The sequence below is a fragment of the Crocodylus porosus genome, unplaced genomic scaffold (genome assembly GCF_001723895.1).
Source record: "Crocodylus porosus isolate Cpor-Errol unplaced genomic scaffold, CroPor_comp1, whole genome shotgun sequence".
NCBI classification, from domain to species: Eukaryota; Metazoa; Chordata; order Crocodylia; family Crocodylidae; genus Crocodylus; species Crocodylus porosus.
The window spans coordinates 232,138,426-232,148,800 of NW_017728886.1; the positions used below are offsets into that span (position 1 = coordinate 232,138,426).

Below are 10,375 nucleotides of genomic sequence, written 5' to 3' on the forward strand. Positions count from 1 at the left end.
AGATAAAAGGTAGTAACAGTTTATTTCAGGATATTGCAAAGTATGCCTGTACAGTTATCCCAGTACTGCATCATTTAATCAATGGCAGAAAAGGGAAACCATATTCAGCCACTCACTAAACCCTGATTAGAAGTGCTCTATGTGAACACATTAATCCCAGGATATTTTTGTTCCAGGAAAGATATAGGCACAACTTATCCGGGACAAACGCAATGTTTGTTCCTACCATAGCCTAAAAACAGACATCAATTTCTCTCAGCACAAGGACGCTTATTCTAGGATCTAACATGTATAAACCCATTGTCCAACTTTAAGTACCTGTGAAGTATCAAAGACAACACTTTTATCCACGACAATCATGCCTAATTTGAGTTTACTGTCATTTGTAAAATCATAGTAAATTAGGGTTGGAAGGGACCTCAGGAGGCCTAGTCCAGCACCCTATCCCCAACTATATCATCCCAGTCAAGGCTTTGTCTAGCCAGGTCTTAAAAATCTCCAAGAACAGAGATTCCACAACCTCTTTGGGTAGCCTGTTCCAGTGCTTCACAACCCTCATAGTGAGAAAGTTTTTCCTAATATCCAACCTGAATTTCCTTTGAGCTCAAGCTGCATGTGTAAATGCCTGTCCCAAGGCTCTTTTGATAGGTGTCAAAGTCTGGGACAATCAAACCGGGGGGTAAACCCAACATCTGTTTTTACCCTTAGTGGTTCACAATTGAAATTATTGATTCCAAAGCTCCAGAAATTGGGAGGCCAGATTCATTCCTGGTGTGAGTCCATCAAACTCAATGGACATAAATAAATTTTGCCAAGCTATAGGCAAAACAGCAGAAATAGTGATAAAACAGAAAAATTAGCAGGAGTGTGTTGGCAAATTTTGAAGGGGGGAAAGGAAACCCAGTTTTCAATCATAATGTCTAAATGCAAATAGTTGACAGTCAAAAGCCTGAGGCTGAAACAATCCAATCTTTGCAGGTTTTAAGCTGCATAGATTGAACCGATGAGCAAGTGATTCATTTTTGATTTCAGAAATCCAGTCACATGCCTACAGTGGCCCAGGCCAAAGGTTGGGGGTGTTGAAGCATCTTCCTGCTCAGCAGACAGCTTGGAGCAAACACCTTGGGCCAAGGCTAGCTCGCCCACTGTGTGAGGGGGAATTTGCTGGGGAGCTGCAAGGTATCCTGGGATTCTGGAGGACTGTGAGTTAACTCTGCAGGAGATCTAAATCAGTTAAGTCTGATACTACATCCATCCAGATCTATCCTAAACTGGGTTTGGCCATTTTGAAAGTGGTTTATGTGCACTGAATGTCTGTTGTGTTACAGATTTGTACTGGTTTCTGATCGCTTTTACAGGTTTATGTGTAATCAATGTCCCTAGCCAAAGTGATAGATTTCCAACTGGCATGTTTTCCTTCTGAAAAAAGAAAATAGGTTTCTATTTTTGTTTCAGCAAATACGGGTGTTTTGCAAATTAGAATACTTGAACACAGACTTCACTCTGGTGTCAAGGTTCTGCTGACCAAGCAAGTGAAGGACTATCAATGTCTTGGTTTTTTATTACAACCCAACCTCCTTCCTTCCACACTATGTCCCACAGTTAATGAAGTCCTAAGTATAAGGCTTGTAGGGACTGAACAGGAAGCCTGTCATAAGATATAGAAATCCGTATGTAGGGCAAGCCAAATTCTTTCCATTGCATTCTGTAGGTATGAGGAAGAAATTAATTCAAGTTACATTTTGTCTCTTCTACTAATTTGTAAATAACTGAAAATATCTTCAACTTCTTTTCTGCCAGATGTTGGCAATTGACATTGATAGCTTCTGTCTTAAACATACCAGGTGCCTGTAGATGTGTGAGACGCCTGCTCCAATGTGCTGTAATTACAGCTTGTTAGAGCAAACTCAATTACTCAAGTCTGCTGGAGCATACTAATTAGCATGCTCTACCAGCCTCGCTTCACGTCTCGTGTATTCATTTCAAAACGGTGGCAGGGGCACTTTAACTACATCTCACCCAAAGAGCTTTAGTTAAAGTGCCCCACCACCATTTTGCAGCATGGGATGCTGAATGCACAAGATGATACAGGTGCATTAATTAGAGCAGCTCCTGAGAGCTGCTCTAATTAAGTGCTCCACCTCCAGAGCACATGTAAAATGACCAACATTCCTAAATTTGCACTTCATAATTGTATGCCTGCCCCTCTAATTTGCAGATTGTACTCTGCTGCAGCACTGGATCACAGAATCATAGAAAATTAGGGTTGGAAGGGACCTCAGAAGGTCATTTAGTCCAACCCCCATTCAAAGTAGAACCAAAGCAGAATCATTTGATAACTTACACACAGTACATTAAGTTCAAACTGGTGCCTTCTTTCCCTTTAGCATTCATTTCTGGATTTGATCCTCTCAAGATTTCTGGTATTTTTTCAGGAGGTGACTTGCAGCAAGGCTGAAAAACCTACCATAACTCGCTTGCATCCCATCACATGATGCTACGTTTGGACCAGGTGAGTGTAATCTGGTTAGAATTTCTTCAAATGTCCCTGTTGATTTCCCCAAAAGTTAGTATATAAAGGTGCATAACTACCCTGCTTTCTTTCCCAAAAGCAATCATCATTATTTTTCTCAAGAAAGGGTTTTTTCTATGCAAGGTGATCATTTAATATATTGTAGGAGGACAGAACATTGTCAAGTGAGAATGTAAAGCTTCCATCTGAACCAATATGAAGTAGAACATTGCCTAAAATGCTTTCGTTCCTGAAGAAATAAGTATATTTCTTAATTTATTCATGTTCTTATTGTATTTAGTTTCTCTGGGAAGGGAACCTATTCCTTTATTTTTTTCTGAATCCTATTTTTAATAAGTAGGTTTTCATTAAGACTAAGAAAATACGTCATTTAAAAATGATAACATAACAGTAAATGCTTTTATACTAGTAACTCTATGACGAGGTTTGTGCCACTCCATGTATGACATTCAATATGAGTTATTTAGTTAACTTGGATGTTTGCAAACAATATACATACATCTGTAAATGTAATCTTCTGGGCAGCGTGCCCTGTCCTCTACTGACACATGGCTGAGGCTATTTGCAGCACACACCCAACTTGGCAGCTGTGAAGGCTCCAGGTGTCCAGGTGAGAAACTGAGTAGCTAAATGAGCTAAGCTTTTGGTGCTGCAAATCTTGGAATGTAGTGATGTCCATGGGAGCAGAAGGAGCCACGGAGGAGAGCAGAAGGTGCCGTGGAGGAGAGATAGAGAAAGGAAGAGCTCAAGGCCAATATTGGGCCCTTCACCTTGTTTGTTTACACTGCTGCTTCTCTACTTTCCACTTGCTTAGGCTCTTGCCATTGCTTCCAGCCCCTTCCTTTCAGGCGGGACTCCTGCTCAGCATATGCCTAGATGCCAAACATAGAACTGCAGGGAAATGCTGGCAGCTTTCCTCAGGGGGCAAGAGAATCCAGCTGAGATGCGGGGATGCCTGACCAACCTGCCAAATGCTTGTCTGTCACATGAGATGTGTGACATTTGGAATCCCTGAATAGCAGTGCTGCACCCAATTAACTTGTATCACTTTAATAAATCAGGGTTGCTATTATTTTCAGTGTAATCTTTCCTTTCTCTGGACCACCCTCATATTAGACAATAACAAATCCAGGGTTGAACTAACCTACAGGGTATCAAGAAATCTCCTGGAAGTCTTCTAGCAACAGCTTAAACAATTAATTTAACTTGTCTCCTTCAGTCTTACACAGATACAGCCCTCTCAGACTTCTCTGGTCCCTGGGAGCCCTCCTGCAGCTGCCCCTTTGCCCAAAAGACAACAGCTGCCTCCATCATATGGTGCCAGCATTGATTTGTGGTGTCTGAAAATGAGTTGCAATTGCTGCCAGTAGGAAAGTAGTGTTGCTTGCCCTTGGCATTTTGCCATGAGTCTTACAATACTTATTATGTTTCTTAAATCCCCAGCTGCTGGAGTCAACTGATTTTCTGAGAACCTTAGGTTTCATTGAAAAAAATGTAAGTTTGTAGCTCTTATGGTTGCAGAGGAAAGACTGAAAATGGGTCTGAGCCTCAAAAATCAGAACACAAATAAAAAGAAGCCAAAATTCATTACTTCCTTAAAAGCAAATCTCATAGATTTGGGGGCTGGATTCATGCGTGGCAAATGCTTGGGGCTGGCAAAGGGATGACAGGGGAGGAAGAGACTGTTTTGGCCCTAAACTAAATGGATTGTACCAGTGATCTTTTGAAGTCTGGAAGATCCTCGGTTCTATAAGGGCCTCCCTCAATGGAAAATCCTCCGCAAGCCCCTAGAGCTTTATGGTGTCTATTTATGGGAGGGGAAAATCCTAATCCTGTTTAGCTCTGAGAAGGTAGACCTTGCAGTTGATATTCTACCCACTTCCCCAACAACCTAGGGGATGTATCGGGATGAGTAGATATGCACTGGAAGCTTCCCATTTTAGTAGGGCAGAGGTAGCCTTTCCCTACCCCCTGTCCTGGCAATGCATTCGGAGATGTTTTTTGTCAATGCCAGAATCATTAAAAGGAAGTGGCTGCTGGTTTTGTAGAGAGACAAACAATTGTAGAACCCCCTGCAAGGGAAAGCAAAGGGGTCAGTGGTACAGCTGTGCAGAGTTTTAAAAGACCAGCTTTCATATGAATAACAGAGAAGATTTTTCAGCACCACTCTTGGGCAATCTAACTGAATGTCTACATCCCTGTTTTTTGGAGGCCTATCTTCTCTCTTCTCCCTGCAGGCCTCAGTCTGATACTGCCCACCCTGTCTTGCATGGTTTACTTGGGGTTTATCTGCATCAAGTGTGGGTTTCAAATAGAGCCAGCTTGAATTTTTCATGCGCAACTTTTCCCACCCAAAATATAGGTTTTATCAAAACAGATTTTTTAAACTAGGAAAATATCAGTTCAGCAGAAAAACTGCAATTTTTTCGATGGGAAATTTCATAACTCATGTTTTCATTTGTGATCAACATTTAGAAGCAAAACAATAATAGGAGTAGTAGTAGTAGTTTTTGTTTGGATTTATAATGGTTTAAACATTTTTTAACCCTCCCTTCCCCCCCCCAAAAACCCCCAAAACAAATGCAGTACTTGAACTGAAATGAAAACTTCTTGCAGGAACAAAAATGCAATTTTCTTCCACAATTTTTCATTTTAAACTATAATACCATAAGAACTTAAAAATAATAAGAATTTTAGGAATTTAACATAGCAGCTATTCAGTTCCAAACTCAGAATAATATCAGCTGTAATCTGGATGTTCTTAAACTCCGGTCTATAACAAGAATAATGTAAGCTTCTTTTTCGCTTGCACTGTAATGACACTGACTTTCTAAATCCTTCATTTCTTATTCTGACAAAAGAAATATTCTGGGTTTACCAGTATAATTTACACTAATAAAAATCCTGGCTTCCATAACCACTGATTATAGCTTCACCAGAATGGGAACAGAACCGTGGGTACTAATAATCCTTGGTGTCAATAAGGCTGATGAAGTAACAGCAGCTAGATTAGGTGAAATAGGAACATCTTTGGTGGGTTGGTGATCATCAACTGGAATCAATTATGCAAAGTTAATACCTAGTATCAATAAATTCTATCTGCTATGGATAACTTTTTCTAACACCTCCTGAATCCAAACTGTGTGTTGTTTCTTATATCAAATACAGCAAATCCAAGTATATTTCCACTGAACCAGGTGTTTTCTACATCTTTGAGTCCTAACAAAACCAGTGGATCCTTGGTTTGAGTTCTGTTAGCCTTTTGTTACCCACTGCTCTTTTGTCATACATAGCCAAATTTTATGGCTTCATCAGCCTTATTGACACCAAGGATTATTAGTACCCACGGTTCTGTTCCCATTCTGGTGAAGCTATAATCAGTGGTTATGGAAGCCAGGATTTTTATTAGTGTAAATTATACTGGTAAACCCAGAATATGTCATGGGCTCTGTGTATTATGCTTTATTTTTGCCCAAGACTTCACAACAATTTGTTTTCCCACTGAAGAACTTAGAGACACCGAAAAAACAGGATAGATCATCATGTAACTCCTGACACCATCCTCAGTTTCTAGAAACATTGGAAACTAGTGATTCCAACCCTACCAAAAATAAAACTTTTCTAATTCTCTAACCAAATTTGTCCTGTTATAATACCACCTAAGTCAATGGATTTACACCAGGGATAAATTTGGCCCTGAATGTTGTGTAGCAAAACAAATAGAATGAGTTCTTATTTAGAACTTTTGAGCCTCTTAAGCCTCCATCTGTTCGCGTTTTCAATTAACAGTTGATGGAGCAGATGATTTTCATCATCTTTTGACTCTGTTGCCAGTAAAGATGTTAGGGTCTGTCTTCTTATATCGTTTGGTCTAATGCCCAAGAGTGCATCTGTGTGTATGTAGCACAGTGTTCAGTTCAATGCTGAGCTTTTTAGTGTAACAGCTTCTGTACCATACAGGAGAACAGTATTCTGCTGGGGCATATACCATGGCAAGTGCAGTGGTTCTGGTCACTTTGAAATTGGCACCCTATGTCATGCCAGCAGCTACCTGTGCAGAGACTTTATTGCTGACCTCTGAATGTTTATAGGTGAGGGAATGGTCTAATGCAACTCCTAAGTAGGTTGGGTTATGCTAAAGGGGAAGGATGTGGTTGTCTACTCTGATATTCAGTGTGCACTTTCCACAATGATTGTCCAGGTGGAAGAATGATGATACGGATTAATAAATTATGATAACTTTATGAAGTGATGATGCTCAATTTTAAGCACTACTTCTGGAGATAGTCAGTGATGAGTTCCATGTCAGTATTCAGTGGCTTTTCTAGTTCTGTTCATGTCTATTCCTTGCACTACTATGACAACATCATCAGCATACATGTATCCCTTAGATGTTGTATGTGGGACATCCTAGGTATTACATTGAAAAGTGTTGGTGCTAACACTGACATCTGGGGGACTCCATTCTTCACAGTTTGTACCCTGCTTTGTGTTTTGTACATGAAGCCCATATGCTCCTGGAAGAGATGGGGATACTGAACCAAACCTATGGGCAGCAATGGAGTGGGACAACCACTGGGAAAGGTCAAATCTATTTCAACAACATTTTATACCAACACCAAACGAGTCCCGCATTAGGTATGACCTTTACAGAGAAGCATGGGTCAAGCTGAACAGGCTGCAATCTGGATATGGATTCTTCAAAATAACACTATAAGATGAACATTTTGGACAGCCCCCTGTGAGAATGCAGTGTCCAACTAACAGGGCAGCTCTTAATCAAAAGCTGCAATCTTTACAAATTCCCAGGGTAGATAGAATCTGTACATTGAGCAATAATATCAGACAGTGGTTCATTTGCAAGTTGATAGCTGATGCCATACAAGAGACGGTTCTCATTGTATAGCTGTTTTACAAAAAGTACTATAGAAATAGATCATATATATTATACCAAAACTTTATCAGACCAAGAAAAATATCCTAAGAAATTTATCAGAATTATTTAATCTCTTTTAAAACATTGTATCCCAAAATTCTACAACACTTTTTTTTCTTGACAAGGTCACTGATGTATGGAAAAGTTTATATGGTTTACAATAATACCATTATCTTTTGTGCATGGAATGCTCTCTGTAGAAGCGCAGGGGACAGGAGGTGAGTCTACGTAGCAGTACAATAATCACATTATTGAACAAATAACCAGGTTTGTATCCCATTTAAGTGGCAGTGGGTTGCTGAATTAAGGATGGGGCTTTCAGCTGTTTGCTGCAGCTTTTACCTCAAGGTAACTCTACCTTTCTCCACTCTACCAGAGCACATCAGTGATCTCTCAAAGCTGACTGGAGAAGCAGTGCTCTTTGACACAAAAACCATAGCAAGCAACTGGAACACCTCTGCAGTCCTGTGCAGCTGTTTGCAGTGGCTTTGTATATGCCCAGTTACTTCACAAACCTTTATGGGTGCCTATACGCATGCATCAAGGTTGCTCCAATGTGCTGTAATTACATCACATCAGAGCAGACTTGGTTAATTGAGTTTGCTGGAGTGTGGTAAATACTGTGATAAGCTTCAGGTGGTGATTTGATTCAAAAGAGATTCGGCCCAATTCGGTGGCTGAATCTCCAAATCCAAATCGAATCAGGGGACCAACTAAAAGGTCTGAATTGATTCAAAGCTCTTCGAATCCCTGGAAAGGATTTGGAGAGCTTTGATGATTTGGGCAGTCCCCGGTGGCTGCAGCAGGGAGCTGCAGCCGACTCTGTTAAGTACTAGGGATGGGGGAGGGGCAGCTGGGGGAGGGCGAAGATGACCATGGGGAGACTCCTGCCAGCCCCTGCCTGCTCCCCTACCCCCACAACCCCTGCCCTCTCCCCCATAGGTCCCTGCCCACCCCAACTCCTGTTTTTAAAAAAAGCCCTGGTGCTCACTGGGTGCTGCCAGGTGTGAGGGGGCAATCCATGCTGCCCCCCGCTGCCCCATGCTGCATGGGAGGCTCTGAATGAGCCCCCTGATGCTCCCCTCATTCCTCCAGCCCCCTCCCCACGACTGCCCTGCCCAAGCCAGCTCCAGCCCTTTAAGAAAAAAAAATGGAGAAAAGCCCCAGGGCTCACCAGCTCCTGAAGTGGCCTCAGGGCTTCAGGGGGCTTGCTCAGAGACCGTTATGTGGTGGGAGGCAGTGGGGATCACCCCTCACCAGCAGGAACAGAGAGTCTAGGGTTTGTTTTTTTTGGGGGGGGGGGGGTTCTTAAAGGGCCGGCATTACAGCAGGCAGGGCAGCCATGGCGGGGCTTGGATGGGGGACTCTGGAGGCTCTGGGGGCTCATGCAGAGCCCCCTATGCAGTGTGAAGCAGTGGCAGGTATTAGGAATCGCCCCCTCACCACCTGGCAGCACCCGCTGAGTCATGGCTTTTTTTTTTTTACAAGTGCCAGGAGCTGAGGTGGGCAGGGCAGCCATTACCGGGCTCAGGAGAATGGGCCTGGGTGATTTGGAGATTCGGCAACAGATGAATCTCTGAATCAGATTTGGTTGAATCAATTCAGGACAACGATTTGAATCACTGAATCAATTTCAAATTGAGAAGAGAGTTGCAAAGTCAAGAAGGAGTAGTAAATGCTGTACTCTAAGGTCCACAGCAGCAAGCATGCTGATTTTCTATCTCCTGAAAGGATGACAGGATCCTTGAGTGTCTAAAGATATACCCATCAAAGAGAAGCTCACGGAAGTGTCTCCAATATGATGTGCTGAATAGGCAGTAAATTGTGCATCACTATGCCAGTCAAAGCATTGCTGATGCCAAGGGTAAGTACAGACAGTCAAAAAGCCCAAGCCTGAATCAATTCAATGTTCGCAGGTTAGTCTAAGCTGCATAGTTTGAACCAATAAGCCAGTGAACAGACATTCACTTTTGATTCCAGAAATGGCACCACATACCTGCAGTGGCCCAGAAGCCAGGAGGCACTAGAGCACACCTCCTTACTCAGCTGGAGCAGACACCTTGAGCCAAGGCTAGCTCCCCACCCTGTGATGGGGAGTTTGTAGGGGCATTGCAAAGCATCTGGGATTCTGGGGGGACTGTGAGTTAACTTGAATCTGGAGGGAATCTGGGACAGAAGCTCAGTAAACTGATTTAACCTAAATCAGTTATTCTGATACTATATCCACCTCATTTTACCTTAAACCAGTTTTGGTCATTTTGAAAGTGGTTTACGTGCACTGAATTTTTGCTGTATTCATATTTGAACTGGTTTCTGATTACCAGGGATCTGGGTTTTCTGTGTATTATGGAAAAATGCAGTAAGACCTGGATTTTCTCATTTTAAGGAGGAAAAACAGGCTTTTTTCCTTTAAAGGAGAAAAATGTAGGAAACAGTGGGGTTCTCCTTGCAGGCTGGTAGAGTTGCGGTCTGCAAGGGGCTGGGGAAGTGGGGGCTCACTGCTGCGTGCACTCTTGGAGGGGATATGGGGGGGCCATATGGCCCCCAGATTTGTGCATGAGGAGGGTAGACTGCCTGCTGCAGGCTCTGGCTCCTCTTCCGCCCCTCCCACCCAGCAGCAGGACCCAGCATAGCAGGGCAGACTGGGGTAAGTAAGCTCAGTACTGCAGCTGCAAGCCCTGTGCCATCATGGCGACTCACCCCCTGCTCACCCGGCAACTGTGGGGGTGGTAGCGTGGAATTGTGTCCTTTGCTGCTGCCAGGTGGGCAGGGGATGTCTTGCCATGGTGATGTGGAGCTCCCAGTGAAGGCAACGAGCTTTCCTATTTAGTCCTGTTCTACCCTGCCATGCCAGGTCCCACCCACTGGCTTACAGAGGCCTGGAGGGAGGGGCGGGGGGGGACGGT

General features: G+C 43.0%; 1 long non-coding RNA gene across 3 annotated transcripts; it reads left to right on the forward strand.

Moving 5' to 3' along the window:
• Positions 1-1,035: 1,035 nt before the first annotated feature.
• LOC109305558 lies at positions 1,036-5,068 on the forward strand. Of its 3 annotated transcripts, none has more exons than XR_002099640.1 (3): positions 1,036-1,179; positions 2,436-2,512; positions 3,753-5,068. It is a non-coding gene; the product is annotated as an uncharacterized LOC109305558 (long non-coding RNA). The 3 variants fall into 3 exon arrangements; XR_002099642.1 differs by having other exon boundaries at positions 3,977-4,023; XR_002099641.1 differs by lacking the exon at positions 3,753-5,068 and adding an exon at positions 3,348-3,718.
• The last annotated feature ends 5,307 nt before the right edge of the window (positions 5,069-10,375 follow it).